General features: G+C 37.5%; 1 pseudogene; it reads left to right on the forward strand.

Moving 5' to 3' along the window:
- The first annotated feature begins 17,473 nt into the window (after window positions 1-17,473).
- Window positions 17,474-19,139, forward strand: LOC100010142 (putative monooxygenase p33MONOX; annotated as a pseudogene).
- Window positions 19,140-19,388: the final 249 nt, after the last annotated feature.

A 19,388-nucleotide genomic window follows, 5' to 3' on the forward strand; every position in this document is an offset into this window, starting at 1 on the left:
AAATGTTTTTTAAAAGAAAAATAATAATAAAATAAAGGTAAAGAGAAAAGGGAAAAATAAATTCAGGAATTCAATGTGTTAAAAACAAAACAAAACAACACAATATCCACTCATCAATAGGTAATTATCTCCAATGCATGTATAGGATACAGTCAATCAGTCTCAATAGAAGATGCTCTCTTTACATGTGAGCAATGAATCCAAGAGTCCTTGTCTCCAACCTTTGTAGATGTTGGAGTAATTAACAATATTTGGAATGGTCCTTCCCAGGAAGGCTGAGTTGCTCTCGTATGCTGGAACTTCTTTATATACACGTTGTCTCCAGGGTTCAGGTCGTGAAGTGAGAAGTCTAGTGGACCAGCTTGTACTGCAGTTCTAGATTCATGTAGTTCACACAGTTTGTGCTCTAATTCCTCTATAGAGGAAGCAATAGTAGTGTCTCCCCCTAATGGCGATGTATACGCCAGGGAGAAAGGCTTAACCTGTATAGGCGGATGTTCAAAATGCATCTCAAATGGTGAGATGTGTAGGTCTCCTCTAGGCCTGCTTCTAAGATAAAATAGGGCCAGAGGGAGAATTTCAGGCCAATTTAAATGGCTCTCAATGCATAATTTGCCAATCATAGTTTTAAGTTCTTTATTCATCCTTTCAACTTGGCCTGAACTCTGGGGATGATATGGAACATGGAATTTGGGAGTTATACCCAAGCAAGAATATATCTGATTTAGTATAGAATCAATACAATGACTTCCCCTATCTGAATCAATATGTGCTGGCAGGCCAAAGCAAGGAATAATTTCTTTTAAAAGCACCTTAGCAACAAAAGCTGCTGTGGCTTGGGCTGTAGGAAATGCTTCTGGCCATCTAGTCAGTTGCTCTACTATGAACAGACAAAATTTATATTGTCCAGCCTTTGGCATCATTATGAAATCTATCTGTAGGTGCTCAAAAGGTGTGTAAGCCACAGGATGCCCACCAAAGGCTTTGCCACGAAAGACATGTTGGTTATATGCCTGGCAGGTAGAGCAGGCTGAACACACTTTAGAGGCTATGGTAGTTATACCAGGGGCTATCCACACTCTCTTAACAGAGTTCATGATGCCCTGGGTACCAAAGTGGCCATTCTTGTGAACAGATTGGCAAATTTCGTGATAAAATCTTCTAGGGAGCAGGGGTTTCCCTTCAGACAACACCCGTACTCCATTGATCTTGTTCGCTTTGAATTTTTGTTTCTATTTTTCACTTCCTTTTCATTATACGAAAGTGATAAATTTAAGTCATCGATGGTTGTTAATGTTAAAAGTAATTCAGGCCTTTCTATGGCTGCTAGCTTTGCAGCAGCATCTGCTTGGTCATTTCCCTTAGAGACAGGGTCAGTGCCACCTGTATGGGCAGAGCAATGAACTACAGCTAAGGCTTCAGGCAGCTGGAGAGCAGAAAAAACTTCATTAATAATTTCTGCATTAGCTATGGATTTTCCAGCTGAGTTAAAAATCCTCCATATAGCCATAGCATCCCAACCGAGTGACAAATGTCAAAAGCACATATAGAATTTGTATAAATTGTTTCCTTTTTACCCTTGGCAATTATACAGGCATGTTTCAGAGCTATGAGTTCTGCCCCTTGAGTGCTAATGTTAGAGGGCAATGAAGCTGACCACTCAGTGGCAAATTCTGTGACTATAGCAGCTCCACTGTAGCGTATGCCATCCCTCATAAAAGAAGAACCATCAGTAAATAAGACCAGGTCTGAGTTTTTTAAGGGAGTGTCCAAGAGATCATCCCGAGGCTTTTCTGCCATGGACACTAGTGTTTCACAACTGTGTAGTGGTTCTCCTGAAGATGGTAAATCTGGAAGCAAGGTGGCAGGATTAAGGGTTGTACAGCATTTTAGAGTAATTGAGATATGATATTATAGCTCCTAGAATTACAATCCCAAGAAAAATGAGTGCAGGGATCACGTATCGCCATAGAGTCTCTGAGAAGAACCACCCTATAGAAACACCTACTAGTAATTCCATAAACCTGGTTATGGAGCTCACAAGCTAATTCTTAAGTAAATTATGTATCAGCTGCATCCACATTTTTTTTTAAGTCAATTACTAAGTCGCCTGTAACTTTTTCCTCTTGTCAGTAGGTGGCTCTCCTTACTGCCTACTGCCAAGGGCCTATTCTATTGTAAATTCTCCTTTCTTTTCTCTTAGGTTAGGCCTTTTAAAGGTCTGGGAGGGGTCACAAGTAAAAGAGGAGGAAAGACAAAAGGACTCTTTTGGGAGAGATTACAAGTGTAAAGATGGTAAACAAAGGGTAGACCCAGGACTCCTTTTCAAAAGCATTTATGGGAGAGGTCCCCAATGATCTTTCTTTAGCCCCCAGGCTAAAACTGCTAGGGCTATGTGCTATTCTCCTTGAGCAAAGCCCACTTAAATTTTTAAAACTAGAGAGGCCGGGAAATAGGAAAATGGGCTTTAAGTTGGCTCACTAGCTGTACTCAGCTGTTTTTGTTGTGAGAGATCGAAGCAAGGGCTCCATTTTTCCAGAGTTTCCTCACTGCTAATCAACAAGGGTCAGCTAATTAGATTTAGCTATCTATCTAGCTATCAGAGTCACACAGCTGGGAAGTATCTAAGGTCAGGTTTGAACCTAGGACCTTCTGTTTCTAGGCCTCGCTCTCAATCCACTGAGCCACCCATCTGTCCCTTAAGATTAAAAGGGGGGAAAAACTGCTGATTTCAATTTAACTTAAGAAGGAAAGAGAAGAGAGAGAAAATGTTTTATACTCACCTGTTCTGGCAGCTGTGTCTTTAAGCCGAGTTAGTTGATAAAAAGGACTGACTAAATGAGGAGAAAGTAGAGTGAAAGGCAAGAAAGTTCAGGAAATTTATTGAGGGGACTCAATAAACTTTCGTGGTCAGCCAAAGCTGTGATAGTGCAATCACTTTTAAAGACTGATATATATTAATTTAAGGTCACCAAGGAATTAACTTATTAAATTCCTAAATGAAACACTCCAGTCAAAATGGAGTTTTATGGCAGTTTAATTACAATGGGAGTAAGAAAGAAAGAGAGAGAGAGAAAGAAAGAGATTAACTCAACCTTCTGGCAGAGCCAGAGGGAGTTCAGGCCTTAGAAGGCCAAGGCAGAGAAGGGAACCAGTCCTTGACTCACGTGACCAATCTGAAGGAAAGCTGCCTGCAGGTCTCCTCCCTGCTCGAGCTCCTAGAACGAACTGGTGCCTATCCCTGTCCACAGGAAGTGAGCGAACTCCAGAGGCTGTTCTCTACCTCACTTCCTGTACCTCACACATGCCAATGGTGGCTCAAGCTTGGCTTGGGACATCCCAGGTGGGCAGTTAGTTATTTCTGATTTGCCATTGACTAGCACATGCCCATGTAGTGTGGGTATGCACAGTTTTGGGTGCTAGTCCAAGCAAGATGGAGATTTAAAAATCACAGCTCCAGAAGGTAGAAGGAGGATGAGATGGGTTATTCTCCCCTTCAGTCCTTGCCAGATGTGTCCTCACTAAACCTGCCTTTTACTCCCCTCTATTAACTGTTTTTATAGATGAACTTCTTCCCTTGTGGAAAGAGAGAGAAATCAGCTTTCTCCCTCTTCCACTGTGATTATTTCCTTTAATCACAATGAAATCACTTGAGGATAAATGATGATCTTTATTCTAACAGTTATTGTCAGGGGTAAAATAGGAAGATGTTTGAAGGGTTAGGTCTAGGAAAGATGGGAAAAGGAGGTCCCTGTCTGTCTTAATTTTTCTTCCCTCCCTCAAAAGTTGAGAGGCCCAGGCTTGACAGCCTGGCCTCTGAGAGGTTCAGATTTGGTGAACCCTGGTCTTTGTCACAGCAGAGCAATGTCCAGACCCAGGGTGTCCAAGTTGCTGTGAGAGATCTTGTTAAGACTGCTTCTTCCTCTTTTCAGGTTTCCGCCTCTTCTTGCTGGTATCTTTGGGGGGTTGGGGGTGATCAGGTTCAAGGAGGGATTTATTCTAGTGCTCAGGATCCAGTCTCAGTTAAGAATTTCCCCTTTGCTGTCTCAAGAGAGAGAGAGAGGGAGAGAGAGAGCCAGACCAAGGGTTCCCATTTTTAGTATCTCCTCTGCAGCTTTCCAGACTTTGTCATTCAAGTTCTTAGATTAGACTTCAATCACACAGTGAGCTAGTAAATAAAGACCAGTCCAATAGACCTGGGTTCAACCTTGGCCTCAGACACTTACTAGCTCTGTGATCCTTTGGTTTCCTCATCTATAAAATAAGATGGAGAAGTGTATTAAAAAAGATAAATGAGGGAAGTCTGTACCCTGAGGGAAACTTGGACTTTTGGTATGGAGAGGGGGAAAGAGAGGAGAACCCTCTTCTCAAAGTGGGATTCAGGGAAGACAGCAGATGTAACAGGTTGGCTCAGAGAGAGGAGAGGGTGTTTGAATATTTTCCCCCTTCTGCCTTCCCTCCTTAGCTAAAGCTGCTCTCCCCAATTCACTCTTGTCCCTCTTGCCCCCCTCCTCCACTACTCAAGACCAAGAGGTCTCCCCTTGATCCATTCACTCACACTCAGCTTGGGGAACAGATAACTTTTAATGTTAATTCAATCAGGTAATACAAAAGTAATAATGGGCAGGGAAGAATGGGAAAAGGAAAGTGGGGAAACGGGTCCCTGTCTCTATCTAAACCCTTTCCCCTTCCCTCCTCGAGTTTGGGGAGGGGAACTCAAGCCTTGGCAGCCTGAGCCCCCTGAGAGAAAGTTAGGTTGACTCACCCCTGGGCAATAGGAGCTAAGGTAAAGTCTGCTTAGGTTTCTCTTCAGAAGTCCCTTCAATTGGGAAGTGTTGGGGAAAAAAGATTTCCAGTCACCAGCAGGAAAAGTGGGTAACCCTCAGGAGAAAGTATTTTTCCCAACTTCTCTCTTCAGCTTCTCAACACTAAGAGACCTCACTGCTCTCCCAGTCAGAGTCTTCTCCTCCTTCAGAGTCCATCTCTGGGGCCCCTCCCCCATTAAGGTGATCAATTTTACATACTCTTCAGCCTGACACTTTTCTCTAGTGCCAACCTCTGTCACAGAAGGAAATGGCCAACTCCTTCTATATCTTTGCTAGGAAAACCCCAAATGTAGTCAGGAAGAGTTGGAAATGATTGAAATAATGGAATAACAACAACATTGTGGCAAATGAATAGAATACATTATATTACACATATAAACTTATTAATATTCTCCCACCAATGGACTAGTGAAAGGAATTTTAACCAATAAATAAAATAAACCCATTTCTCTGAGCATAATATCATTTAGTAATAGGAACACATCATCTATTGTGAACTTTAAATTACTCCACCTACTTAGATAAAGTTGTAATCTCCTGATTGAATAATGAAGGTACTTAGTTCTCACCTTATAGTGAAGCTAGAAATTTAAGCTGTCTATTTTTAGTATCTTAATATAAAAAATAGACTTTTTTCTCATTTTTTGTACTAAAGGTTCATACAATTAATATCATTTTTCTGCAGTAATAGAAGTTATATATATATGTATACATATATATATATATATATATATTTGCTATAATATCAATATATACCCATAAAGCTTTAAACTGAGGGAACCTGCCATTTATTGATAAAATGGTATGGGACTGTGATTAATGATTGTGTCTGATTCCAGGAAATGGAATAAAACAAGGAGCACAGACTTAACCTGAATAATGCCAAAAATAGCACACAGAAAAAAACTAGTGTGAGATTTGAGGTTGCAACACTTGACATATGTTAAGTAGTAGGACTTCCTTGTATCTACACTCTTTGTGAAGAATTCAGACAAGTACCAAAATTTGACTATTATCCTGTCTCCCAATATCCCTTAGAATGACAAAAATCAGACAAGGGAATTACACTTCCCTATCAAAAAAAATTCTAGATCCTTTCCTTCTTATAGTATGGCAACTTCCTGTAGTCTTGGATGCAAATGGGTAAGGGAAATATTACTGCATTATGTCCTACAGACTTGTGAGATAGAAACTACTTTAAATTGGACCTATACAAGGGCCTGTTAGAAATGTATTAAGCCCAAATAAGGGCCTATTTTGAATTTTTTTTCTTTTTTCTTTCCATTTTTTTTTCTTTCATTATGTTTTTGGTTGTTTTTCTCTTCTTTTGATAATTGACTCATACACCCCCATAATGCAAACATTGCATCCTAAGCTGAACTGGATGTTTTTAACACCCACTTGGGGGGGGGTGTATTTTAATAAAAATCCAAGATTTTGAAATTTTGTTCAAGAAAGATCTTCAAGGAAGAAGCTTGCTAACTCCTAAATCCAGAAAATGAACTGTTGCAGAAAGATGCCAGAAAAACCTAAACTACATCAACAATATCAAGAATGAACTTTGGGTGTGGTTGATTGAACTGAAGTTTGATTGAACATTTATTTGAATGTATACTCTTATACCAAAAGGAGGACTTCCCCCAATTGGTTTTTGTCAATGCACTCAGCAAACATTGGTTTTGCTATCTGTCTTTCTTCTATTTCCCTCTTTTATCTAACTATTGTAATTTCCTCTTAGAAACTGAATATTGTATACATCTGTAGTTAGAAGTGCTTTAGGACCACAAGATGATTATGTTAAATGATCAATGGGAAGACTAGTCTCGCAATGATCATCAGGGGGGATTGTGAACTTTAAATTACTCCACCCTACTTAGATAAAGTTGTAATCTCCTGATTGAACAATGAAGGTACTTAGTTCTCACCTTATAGTGAAGCTACAACTTTAAGCTAAGTCTATTTTTAGTATCTTAATATAAAAAGATGTTAAGTAACTATAGAGGTTAAATTAATCACAAAAAGGTCAAGTAACTAACAAAAGGTGAACTTAACAAAGTAACTCAAAAGATATAATCTAATCAAAGAACATGAGAACTAAAAGTATGGGCAGACCTGGAGAAAGCCTTTGATGTGATTGGTAGTTGTGAATATTTAGAGGAGGAGACACAAGGGTGAAAGGTCTATATATTTGGAATTTTTCATATTTCCAGGTCTCTTTCCCTGATTGGTGGTGGAGAGTTAGCTGAGAGCAGCATGCTGAGCTTTTTGGTATCTTAGCATGGCTACAAGCTATTATCCAGTTCAGGGGTGAGTTTCTGGCTGAGTTTTCCTCCTTTACTTTCCAACTTTATCCTCTTAGAAGCCTCTAATCTTCTTCAGAGGCCTAGAGGTGGGGATTTTAAATGCCCCCTGGCATAGGCCAGGCAGGAGAAATCCTATATCCTCTTGCCTCTCTTCTCCTTAATTACTTCTCTCTACATTAATTAAATTACCATAATTTCCAGATTGACTTGGGTATTTTATTTGGTGACAAATTAGATATAGATTTTTAAGTCACAATGCTAAAATTATCCTTAACACTATTAATAAAAGACAAGCCAATATTGTATCTCCATTTATGCCAAAGATCCATAGGGTAGGCCAAGAATGTCTTTTACATCTAGATGTATCCTTCTTCTGATTGGCCTGACAGTACATCAGTTGGAACTACCTTAGCAAATATAAGACACCCATGATCTGTGTATATTTTAGTGGGGAGGTGGGTAAAGAGTATTCTGCTTGTTCTTATTACCTCATAATAAGGGGAGACAAGGGTGGAGGGTGATGGGACAGATTAGGACTAAACAAAGTCATTTCCTGTGGAGGATTTTAGCATTAGCACTTCTGTTTACCGGGTAAACAAAAAGCAAGAGTCATTGCCTATATAAATGCCTTGGAGGTGCCAGGCCAGAGTAATTATCTTATTCAGTTACACCTTTCAGGAACTGCCTGACTTTCAGAAGTGTTGGTGTTTGAAGATACAGATGGATTCACATAGAAATATTGATAATATATTATATAACCCAACATTAATTCTCCTCAAGACTCAATATCTAGGTTAAAAAATATATACCCAGAAGAATTTGATAGAAAAAATAAATGAAAGAAAAAAATTATGTGCTTAGAGTAACTCATAGATATGGAACTATATGTTTTGTTTTTATGGGTCCATTCAGAAACATCTGTACCACTTTGTTGCTCTTTAGCTACTAGAGTATAGATAAAAAGATATAAATGTGCCATCATCCAATTTAGAAATTGCTAATTCCTAATAGAAATATTTCTTTTTCAGCCAGACAACTACAAAACTCACTAATTTTTCCTATCCCTAGTTTATATAACCTAATCTAGTGCTTTTTACTATCAGAATGAAGCAAAATAGTTCAGATTGAGCTTTAAACCTGACCTTAAGTGCACTTGAAAATTAAAGCATCTGAAAAAGTCCCCTGTGTTTTCCCTTCTCATTCCAAAAGTAAGAACAGAGTGTAACAAGCACTTATAAGAATATTCTTCTCTCTTTAACTCTAGGTGGCAAAAAGGGTAGTAGTTTTCACTAAAAGCTTTTGGACAGTGAAGTCAATTTTCTCTCCCTTCAGTCAGTAATAAATTATTGAAGTCTATGTCTAACTGCCTCAGCTCTAAAAGGATTTCATCTTCAACCTCCACCTCTGAATAGTTATCTTCAATTCTTCTAATTCATATTTTTGGAATCACTGAATAGGGCTTTAAAAGGTTATAATTTAATACATTCCATTCTGATCATAAAATCATACAAATGATAAACTGTATAAACTAGTGATAGAAAAACTGATGAATTTTGTAGTAAAGAAATATTTTCTAAATGCCCTTTTAAGAATGATAGTAAATTAGAAGACTATCTTTAACATCTGAGATAAATAACCAGAAATTATATACTGACTTTAAAGATCATAGTTAGGTTTATTTTTTGTTCATTTTAAAGAATCTAAGTGAATCTTAATTCTGGAGGGCCACTAAAAGAGTTACTAATTGACAGACATAATTCATTGATAGGAAAGAATGGAAGGAATGGATAGGAAAGAGTAAGGAAGAAAAAAGAAAAAAGAAAAGAGATAATATAAGTTCAAAAAGGGAGGGGGGAAGGTTCCAATCCTCCATTCTAAAGCTACCCAAATCCTTCCACTGGAGTGATCTATAGAATTTCTGCTTCAGCGGTAGCAATCTACATTTAATCTTAAATCTTTTCATTTTTCACTTCTTCCATATCCTTGCACTCATTGAGAGCTAGCTCTATCCATCCCCATGTTAGTGAACCTATGGCATGAAATACTGGGGGGAGTCACATGTGGTGTGAGGCTTGTAGTTTGTGCATTCAATATCTGAAAGGTTCACCATCACTTCTCTGTCCTGATGACACACAGCTTCTCCAGTCACCCTTTATATCTCTGGTTATGTTTACATTCATTCCCTGACTATTCACTGGTTTTTGTGGAGTATTTGAAGTATTTTTTGCTACTCAATGCCTCTTCCAGGATCTCCAACATTATCATTCAGTAACCTTTCCTCCTTTGAGTTTCTTTTATTCTATATTCTATCAAGATTCTGGTAGTTACTTTTTTTCCCCTACAAAATAGTCTACTAACTTTCTCAAGTTCTTTTTCTCCTCAACTACTATCTTCATATTATGGGACCTGAATACATATTGGTTTACATACATATTGATATACTCTCAAATATTCTAATCTTCCCATACAGTTAATTTCCATGACTTTCTCCTCCCAACTCCACCCTCAGGTACATCCTTTTGTTATTGTAAAATTAAGACTCTGTTCCTTAGAATTTAACAAAGTTTGAATTGGCAAAAGAAAAAGATAGAAAAACAGAGATTAACAGCTAGGTTAGCTATCCACATGGCTAGTCTAGTGGAACTTGCAGTAACAGCTTCCTTCACAGGACACTAGAGACAGAGAGAGTGAATACTTCCTCATTCACTCCTTTTATCTTCTCTTTCCCACCCAATTCAAATTCAGTCATGTCTGGTTCAAGTTTAGAATCACTTAGCCTATGCAGGTGATGTAGGTGACATGGATGACTCAAGTGGCTTGACTCCAAAAAAGGGGAAAGGGTACATTTCCTTCACACACTATTATGTTCAAATTCTTAATCTCATCATTCATGAGTGAACCACAGTCATGTTGATGAACTCTGAAATGTCTTTATCTTATTACAAGCTATCATTCCTCTTTTCTCTCACTCCATTGTTTATATCAAATTCTGTTCTTCATTCTTATCTAATCTTTTTTTATTTTTCAGTTATCACTTCTCACCCTCAACTTAATCCTTTGGTTAAACAATTCAATTTTATAATATTCTCTTCTCTTATATCCATTAACTTTTTATCCTGTTGAAGATCTTGTCCTACCAAAGCCTAGCTTTGCATTATTCTCAATATTTGCTGCCTATTCTCTTCCTCATAAGGTACTAAGTAAAGCTGGGGAAAAATCATGAAACTATGCTTGTTGGTTAGACTATAAATTTACCTAACCTAATCTCAACTGGACCATCACAATTCTTTTGTACTTTCCTAATCAAGTCACTATCCCATTCACTATAGAAATTCATCTTTTTCTTCCTCTTCAATCCTTCCCCAAACTATCTCAGCTAAGAAACTTGACTCATAGGAATTCCATATGAACTGGAATGACCTTCAGGAATTGATGCAGAGTGAAAAGAGCAGAACCAGGAGAACCTCATACACAGAGACGGATACACTATGGCACAATCTAATGTAATAGACTTCTCTACTAGCAACAATATAATAATCCAAGACATTTCTGAGGGACCTATGAGAAAAAACACTATCTACATCCAGAGAAAGAATTGTGGGAACAGAAACACAGAAGATAAATGATTGCTTGATCACATGGTTCAATCGGCACTGGGGATATAGATTCTAAATGATCACCCTAGGGCAAATATCAGTAATATTGAAATAGATCTTGATCAATGACACATGTAAAATCCAATGGAATTCTGGCTATGGGAGGGGGGCAAGAAGGGGGGAGGGAAAGGACATGAATCATGTAGCCATGGAAAAAATTTTCTGAATTAACCAATAAAAATAAAAAAAAGGAACTTGCCTCATACTTGACTAAAAAATTGAGATCTCCTTCTTTTCCCCATATCACTCAAATGCTTTTCACTTCTATGTCTTCCTTACTCCTTTCAAATAAAAAGGTGACCCTTCTCTTTGGCAAAGCAAGATTCTAAATGTACAAATGAGTCAATTCCTTCTGACTCCCTCTACCATCTTTATTGTATTGCTAATCTTTAATCTTTGCCTGCCTGCTGGCTGTTTCTTAATGCCTTCAGATATCTTAAAAAAAAAAATCCTCATTTGCTTCACTTGCTAGCTACTATTGTATATCTTTCTTTCTTTTTTGTGACTAAATTCCTTAAGAATCCCATTTTTTCCAGTCAAATAGACATCATCATAATTCAGATTCTCAACAGCTGAAATAATCCTTTAATTGAAATCTTTCAGCCAGTCTTCTACAGGATGTTTTAAATTTGAAGCTCTAATATCAAAGGTATATGGCAGATTAGGCCCTACCATTAATTCCCCAGAATTTAGCAGAAATTGTCCAGGTAGTTACTGTTAGGGTACAAAGAAATCCCAGCCCCCAGTGGGTTGCTACAGTCAGCTGGTTGTGAGTTGAGTTACTGCTTGTCCTGGCTAGCACCGGTGCTTGAGGAGTGGAATTACAGCATGCTTCTGGCCAGCAAAGACAGTGAAAGAGTGTGTGAATGTGAGCAAGAGAGCAAAAGACAGACAGATAGATAGAGACATGAGTGGAATCTAATCAGACATCAATTGAGAGAGAGATTATGGGATCTAGGGAAACTTGCAAGTGGGATCACAGAATTCAGTTTATTGAGAATATAAGTGTAGTATTGATACAGTTTCCACACAATATGATCAAAGGACTAATATATCAAGAAGAAGGTAACATGTCAGAAGTCTAAATTCTTGAGAGTCAATTAAAGTATATTGGCCTAATTTAAATATGCAGGTTTTCTATATAATGAATATATATATTCATCATAGTAATCTTCAAAGCTTCTCTTTGGTGTGTTATCTTTGATATAGGAACTTCCTGGGAATAGAATCATGCCAGGCTAAAGGTTGATTAGTAGAAGGTCATTCTGTCCTGAGATAGAGCCCAAGGTTCATGATAACTTAGTCAGGATGTCCTGAGCCAAAATCATGTCTTGAGATATTCTCAAGACATGATTTGTTGAACCTGAAAGTTCAAAATTGGTCCTTGCCAAGGGTCTGAGGCAGATTTTGCAAATGTGTATTTTCTAGCTGCTTTTTCCTCATTGGGCTTAGGATGTCCTTATGGACTTGTCAGGTCTCAGTTGCAAATGACTATTAACCTAGGGAAAGTGTATGAAGTCTAGGTTTTCTCATAAATAACATAAGAGTGACTTGCAACTAGTAGTTTTAGAGGGCAGTAGTGGGAGGCCAAACTAGTTCAGAAATTATTTGTTCTGAGAAAGACCTGGTAAAAGACTTGGAAAAAGGAAAGGATTTCTTGTATATAAACAAGAAAAAACACTAAAATGTTGAAATGTAATTGAACAGATTATATGCAGCTATGACAAAATTATTAAATTAATGTATAAGCAAAGCATCACATTCATTTGATCAACAAGACAAAGTACTGAATCTTTTCTCCATCTTCTTCGTCTCTAAAAAATCCACCAAAAATAGAATTGTGTATAGGAGATAAAGCAATTTCAAGTGTATCAACTAAGAAGCCTAATGATGTAACAATTCAACAAATTAAAAGCAAAAATGAAAAATTCTTTCATTAATCTTTCTCTCCTACATTGCCAATCATTCTCCAGAGCCATGGTGATACAAACTCATGAACAGGTTTACAACAAAACTCTCTCCTCCCAATGATTGAGGATATGAAAAAGCATGCATTTATCCTGGCTGGGACTACATTATGACACTACTGTACATGAACAAAGGTCATCCTAAGAACTGAGGAACAGAGAGAAATGGTATAAGACATGTTTATGTGGCTGTGTGTTTAATTATTTTTTCTTGTGATGGCAGCATTTCCTGGGGCCCCTGTCAGGGCTCATGGCTGAAGAAGAACACTTGAAGTCATTCATAGACTAGTCTGTGACCAAGGGGAGCACAAACTATACCCAACCCTGAATTATAGAAGTTGGAAGACATGTGAGGTCAAAGGTTCCCAAAGAGTTCAGCAAATAATGGCACAAACAACTTGAAACCTGAGACATCCTTCACACCCTGGAACAGCCTGGCCCTAGCATAAAGGTAACAATTAAAAATGGGTTACAAAACTTTGTTTAAAATGAGTAAGCAAAAAAGAAAGAAACCAATCATAGATAGCTACTATTGTAATAGAGAAGATCAGAGTTCAAAAAGAGAATGATGTTAAAACAACTTCAAAAGCATCAAAAAAAAGTATAAAATGGTTACGTGCCCAAAAAGAATTCTTAGAAAAGCTTTAAAAGGACTTTAAAAAGTAAATGTGGTAGAGGCAGAAGTGCAAAATCTCTCTAAAACCCCCTCCAACCAACCTTAAAATAAAGGTTCAGAATGAATACTAGAGTAGGAGAACCAACAAATGAATAGTGGGAAGTGATTCTCTTACAAAGACAGAGGTCTTTTTCATTGTGTTGGGATGAGAGCAAATTCAGCAGCAAGCCTACACCAGTAGATCAGGCCAACAGTGAAACACTCTTCTCCTCAACTCCTTAAAGTTCTAAACCCTGATAAAAGCCAGCAGCAAGACCACAAGACTCTGCCTAAATCAGAAGCAGAGCATCCCCGTGCCCACCCCTCAAAGTACCAAGTGTGATGAAGCCATAAACTGTGACAGTTAAAAGAGTGGTTGACTTAAATTGTGACCACAGAAAATATGGTTTCAAGACAGTGTCTTGTTTTAAATCAAATATAAGGTGGTTGCCAGGGAAAAATTCCCAAATATTAAATATACCCAAGTCAGCTGGGTTTTATAAAGATTTTAATTAATACAAATTAAGCAATTAATGAAAGAGAGAGAGTAAGAGGAAACAATGAGAAAAAGAGATAGGCCAGCCTGGGCCAACCTAGGCTTTTAAGCCTTAAGAGAGAGATCAGTCAGTCTTTAATCCACTCACCACAAGATTTGTCCCAAGCAAGATTCTAGTGTTCAGGGAGACACCAGTTCAGCTTCAGCTAGTTCAATCAAGTTCAGCCATCAAGCCCTTCAAGGCAGCTTTGGCCAGCTGCCTCCTCCAATTCAGCTTTTCCCAGATGAATCTCCAGAGACCTCTTTTATACTTCCTTTTAAAGGGAATTTTCTCCTATGTCACCTCCCCTAAGTTCTCACATCTACCAATCACAGTAGACATTCTCCAAAGGTCTGACCATTCTTAATTCACACCTGAGTAGACTAAACTTTTGATTAATTTCACACTTGAGTAGACTAAAATCTCTGAGTAAGTTCTCACCTCTGCTCCTTGTAAATTTATAAGTTGCCTGACCTTTATAGGTACTTAGCACCCTTTTGTATTAGATCTAAAAATAGGCACAGCTTAAGAACTTTTGCCTTACTATAAGTATGGGTTAAGTATTTTTCATTGTTCAGCAAGAAGTTTACAATTTTATTTTCCCCTAAAATATGCTAAAGTAGGGATGGAGTAGAGGGCTCACATTCCTGATCTAAGTCCCTTCATTGTTTAAAATGAGGAATCATCTTAACCAAGTGTTCTGAAGTAGGGTCTGAGAATTTTTAAGGTTCACACAAGCCCCAGCACAATGCACAAAGGTGCCTGGTTAGCATAAGCCTCTAGTGAGGCCTGAGTACTAGTCTAATCCTACAGTAAGTTCTATAATGTGTCACCAAGTATGAGTACAAGCCCAAAGTGAATGTCTGAAGTCCAACATTATGCTTAGCCTCGTAAACCAAGAACAGACCCTGAAGGAGTCTGAAATAGCATTCAAACCTTTCAGTCCACAGGCTATCATTACACTTTGGAAGAATTGAAACTTGCATAGAGAACTAAATGTGAGGTTGCAGTAAGAAAATACTGAATTTCAAGAGAATTCCCCCTCTCCCTGGGAACAGAGTCTACCTTTGAGGTAAAAAATAAATAAATAAATAAAAGTCAAGTAAAAGGCTAGGAAAATACACAAACATAAAAAAACCTATCTAAAAGTATTATGGACACAAGATAGGGCAAGGCACAAATTCAAAAGGGGTCAATGAGATCAAAGCACAAAACCTCAAAGAAAAATGGGAATTGATATCAGGATCTCAAAGAGCTCAAAAAGAATTTCAAAAATAAAAAAGAGGCAAATGGAAGATAAAGGAAAGAAATGAAAATGATTAATGAAGAAATTAATACTTTAAAAAGCAGAATTGGCCAAATATTAAAGAAGGCACAAAAATGCATTGAAAGAAAATTTTTTCAAAAGCAGAATTGGCCAAATGGAAAAAGAGGTACCAAAACCCAATGAAGAAATGAACTTCTGAAAAAGTAGAATTACTGAACAAAATAATTTCTGAAAAATTAATAACTTCATGAGACATCAAAAAGCAATACACCAAATTCAAAGGAATGAAAAATAGGGGGGAGGGGAGGAAATATCTCATTGGAAAAACTGCTGACCTAGAAAAGAGATCATTTAAGAATTATTGTACTACCCGAAGGCCATCATAAAAAAAAAAGCCTAGACATCACATTGCAAAGAATTTATCAAAGAAAATTGCCCTACTATTCTTGAAGAACCAGAGATTAAAATTGAAATTAAAAAAAAAAACTACGAATCACCTCCTGAAAGAGATCCCAAAAGGAAAATTCCATGGAATACTACAGCTAAATTTAATAACTTACATGATGAGAAGAAAATACTGCAAACAGCCAGAAAGAAACAACTCAAATATCATGGAGCTACAGTAAGGATTACACAGGACTTCTCAAATTCTACATTAATGGATCATAAAACTTATAATATAATATTCCAGAAGGCAAAGGAGCTAGGTTTACAAACAAGAATTCCCCTACCCAGAAAAACTGAAAATATTCTCTCAGGGAAAAAAAAAAGCCATTTACTGAAATAGAATATTTCCAGAAATTCCTTATGAAAAAGTGAGACATGAACAGAAAATTTTTGGCTTAGAGAGAGAATTACACCTATATTCAGTTGGCAACATAATTTGAGCTTACCTTATGGGGAAGCAGTGAAGGGAATAAGAAAAAGAGGTAGTTAATATGTGAGATGTTTTTTGGAGGAGACAGTAATTAGCAGTAAATACTTGTGAGAAGAGATTGAGTAGAAAAGAATAGTAGGAGCAAAAGCAGAAAATAGGTTGGAGGAAAATACATAATTAGTAGGAAACATAAAATGAATAATTTTCATTATATCAAATTAAAAGGACTATGTAAACAAAACTAGGATTAGAAGGGAAACAACTACTAAGAGAAAAAATAACCACAGATTTCCATGTCAAAGTCCTCATTTCACAAATAAATACAGAATACTGTCAAATTTAGAACACAAGACATTCCCCATTTGATAAATGGTCAAAGGATATGAGAAGGTATTTTTCAGATAAAGAAAACAAACTCTTCTAGAAAAAATATTCAAAATCACTATTAATCAGAGAAATGAATATTTACATAACCACCTTACATGTATCAGATTGACTAATATGATAGTAAAAGAAAATGATAAATATTGGAGGGGAAGGGGAAAATTGAGACACTAGAACATGATTTTATGAATTGATCTAACCATTCTGGAGGGAAATTTGGGACTATAAAACCCATATTCAGTTGGATACATAATTTTGAACCAGTAAAACCATTAGTAGATCCATATGCCAAAGAGATCAAAATAAAAAGAAAAGGACCTATTTGTACAAAAAGATATATAGCAATTCTTTTTGTATGGACAAAGTATTGTAAATTGAGAGGATGTCCATCATTTGAGAGGATGACCATCAGAAATATGAAAATGATAAGCAGCTTGATTTCAGAAAAACCTACATAAACTGATGTAGAGGGAAATGATCAGAACCAGGAGAACATTGTATTCAATAACCGCAAAATTGTACAATGATGCAATATAAAAAATAGCTATTCTGAGCAATTCATTGATCCAAGACAATTCTGAAGGACTTATGTCAAAGAATTCACTTCCAGGAAAAGAAAATCTGAGTGCAACTGAAACATATTGTTTTTCACTTTATTTGTGTTTTTATTTTTGGAGTTGGATTTTATATGAATAGTCTCTCACAATATGTCCAATAAGGAAACATTTTGCAGATATTCTATGTATAATTCAGATCAAATTGCTTACCATCTCAGCAAAGGAGGGATGGGGAAGGGAGAGAGGGAGATAATATGGATATCATAATTTTGGAAAAAATATATAAAAGATTTTTATTTTATATAATTAGGAAAATAAAATATTAAATTAATGATTTTTAAAAATCAAATGAGAGAGATTAAGGGAATTTTTTTAAATGAGAACAGTACAAGAAAAGAAAATTATAGATAAAAAGGTTAACCAATTGAGGGAAAAAATTGTCCAAAAAGGCTTCACTTATCATTTCTTAGCTGCGTCCGTTTAGGTCTTGGCGCAACTTGCGTCATGGCCTCGGTTCGCTTCTTGCTTCGGCGCTTAGAGAGCGATGGGGGCCTAGAGCCTTGTTAGTCTGAACTTCCTGTCCGTGGCGAAGCCTCGGGCTGTGGACTGTCTCTTCTTCCCCGCTTCCCCCTTCACCCCTTTCTTCCTCCCCACGGAGACCCAGCTGTCAGAGCCTCTGCCTGAGAGCTTCTTGAAACTCTGCTAGTATATCACTAGCTGCAGAATGTTCCCCTTTGACATCTTTGTCCTATCTGCATAACTTCTATAGGCTTTCACTGTGGGAATCAGAGTTCTTCATATCTAGAGAAACACTTGGATCACAGTCTTTCATGGCATCCAGAGAACCAGATGTGCCTGCCATTGAGCACAGTGCAGGTGGGCTTCTAGGCAAGATGTCCCTACCAATTGGAATGCATCATCGGGCATTCAGTTATGATGATGTCCTGGAGGATCCCACACCGATGACTCCGCCTTCATCAGACATGTGCAGTAAGGTTCTATGGAAAAAGCCGGTCATCCCAGATCGGAAGTACCAACAGCTTTCCAAGGTTGAGGATGTTTCACTAGTTTGTCCTCTCCTTCCATAACCCCCTCAGCTTCCAGTGACCAAATGAACAAGGTCCCAGTGGTGAAGGCCAAAGCTACGCATGTCATCATGAATTCTCTAATTACAAAACAGACACAAGAGAGCATCCAACGCTTTGAACAGCAAGCAGGGCTGAGAGACGCAGGATATACTCCCCATAAAGGCCTCACCACAGAAGAAGTCAAGTACCATCGTGTGGTGGAGGCTGTCCATAAATTGAAGTTGCAAAATGGAGAAATAACAAAAGATGATAGATTGACTGTTTCAGCCCAGTCCACTCCAAGTAGTAGACCCCATTCTTCTCCCAGGCAAAAGCCCAGAGGTTGGTTTGCTCATGGATCTTCTAATTCTTTACCGGGCCTAGACATCAGCAATATGGACTCTGGAAATGGAGATAGAGACAAACCCTCATCTGAAAAATGGAGCCTTTTTGGACCAAGAACCCTTCAGAAATCCAATTCAGGTTTCAGTATCCAGTCCTACAGAGGTACACAGAAACCATCACCAGTGGAGCTCATTCGGGCTCAGGCTACTAGAATTGCAGAAGACCCAGCAGCCTTCAAACCACCTAAGATGGACCTTCCAGGAATGGAAGGAAAGAAACTAGCTCCACGGGTCCATAACCTCAAACCAAGAGACATGAATGTGTTGACTCCCACAGGGTTCTAAAGCTCCCTTTTCATTTGCTTTTCCTGCTGACCCACAGTTATGTAGAGAGGGTATTATAGACAGACTTTTCCGTCTTCCTATCCACCTTGTACTTGACCTAGGAAAGATGTCATCCATTTACAATTCTGCTGATGAAGATAGTATTCCTGGGGAGGTAGTGACTGTTTCTTTAAATATTTGTAGCAAAACTTGATTCTTCTAATACTAGAAGACCTATTTTGTAATGACCCAAAATTGATCTGAATAACTTCTCACAACAGTCAACCACATCCAACTACCAATCTATAGAACTAGATTGCAAGGGATAAGGGGAATAATTAAAATCTGGTAGACTTTGTTCTACATATTTATCCAAATTAAAAATAAATTGTCCAAAAAGTCACTGAACTCTTTAAAAATTGGAACTTGGCAGGGAAAAGTTAATGACTTTTTAGGACAACAAGAACTAGTTAAACAAAATCAAAAGAATGAAAAAATAGACCAGAATATTACAAGACAATATTACAAAAATAACTGACCTAGAAAAGAGATTGAAGGGAGACAATAAAAGACTTGTTAGTCTACCAGAAAGTTGTGTTAAAAAAAATGTGTAGATCCCATACTT

This window comes from Monodelphis domestica, chromosome 3 (assembly GCF_027887165.1).
Source record: "Monodelphis domestica isolate mMonDom1 chromosome 3, mMonDom1.pri, whole genome shotgun sequence".
Taxonomy (NCBI): domain Eukaryota; kingdom Metazoa; phylum Chordata; class Mammalia; order Didelphimorphia; family Didelphidae; genus Monodelphis; species Monodelphis domestica.